Source organism: Vicugna pacos, unplaced genomic scaffold, assembly GCF_048564905.1.
Source record: "Vicugna pacos unplaced genomic scaffold, VicPac4 scaffold_19, whole genome shotgun sequence".
Taxonomy (NCBI): domain Eukaryota; kingdom Metazoa; phylum Chordata; class Mammalia; order Artiodactyla; family Camelidae; genus Vicugna; species Vicugna pacos.
The window spans coordinates 30,644,696-30,646,195 of record NW_027328740.1 but is presented as its reverse complement, the minus strand read 5'-3'; positions in this window follow the sequence as shown (position 1 = coordinate 30,646,195).

Here is a 1,500-nt window from a genome sequence, read left to right as displayed (position 1 = left end):
ATTCGACCCACCACATCCCACAATGCACTCCAGATCCCTGAGACTCAGCGTGTGCCATCATTCGTAGCCCTATCCCTCACAGAACGTTGCCTCTGCTACCTCAAATGTGGCAGCTGGGATCTTGGACTCCGAATCAACTGTGGGGATATTTTGCGCTGGTTTCTTTGAGTTCTGTCAGCCAAGCATCTGCTGTGCACTCTTGTAAATCTCAGCACATCACCTTCTATCCCATGTCTCCTGTCCGCTTGAGAGTGTGCGTCCAAGTTAAACAGAGGTTCACCCTTGTTGCTCCATCACCAGGGGTCAGACCCTCACTGGATTCCATTTCCTGCTTTGCCTTCTCCTGCTTCCAGGTGTCCTGAGGCCTCATCCTGTCTTTGGAAGTAACAGACCTCTCTTCGGCAAGTGTCCTGTGCCAAGGGCTGGGTGAGTGGATGTTTCCATTGCTCTGTTCATGGGAGCGAGTGAGTGCAGGTTGCACTTCTTCTCTGCCAACTGGGCATCGATGAATCAACACTATCCAGATACATTTCACAGAAATGTGATATTTGCTTAGCTCTTTGTTTCTATACAGCCGTGGTGGGAGGGATGGTCCGAATACACCTGTTTTGACATTGTGTTGATATCTCATTTGCAGTCTTTAAGAAGTTTAAAAGAATTCATTTACATGTTTTGGGAGTTATACGAAAATGAAGTTATTTTTTGAAACACACTCAATCGACCTAGAAGCCAGACTTGTCAATTTTGGTAACATTTTGTCAGCTCGACGGAAAACCTAGACAGATAGAATGCAAATTGGCAGTCCAAACTGTTAAAGGGTTCATGTCGGCTCTTTACGGTTGAAGCCTCCGAAACCAACAGGAACTATGAAATAACTATTGGAAACTTGAAATAACCCCCAAACTTGGATACACTTGTGCATTGGTGCCCTTTACTCCCAATGACACCTACTGGCCAATATTGGCATTTCAAGGGGTAACATTCCTCTCTAGGAAAATACAAGAGGAAAGAAACCAAATATATACATTTAGGTTTGAATCCAAAAGCACCTAGAGGCATTCTAGCTAGGGGAACCCTGCTGCAATTATGCTAGTCTATGGAGAACCAGGTGTTCTTCTATCAGTGATGAGAACGCTTAATCATCCGATCATGTTGGGTAAAGCCATTTAACGCAACCAAGTCTGCACCCGCATGATATAGTGCCCACGGGGGCTTGACTCAAGTGAAAGACGATCCACATAAGCTGTGTCTTTTATATCATTGGCGACTTTTACAGTACAGTTCTCTTTCTGACTTGTACTCTTTACCTATACTGTCTTGAAAAATTGAGGCCTAATACAGATTCAAGTTCAGTCAGATTCCCCTCTCTTACCACACTCCCTTCACCCCAGGGAAGACATAAACACAACATTTGCTGAATCTAGCGGAAGGCCATCGTTTCTAGGTGTGAGCTAAGTATTCAATTCCTATCTATTTCAGCCAAGTTTATTGGACCTTTAA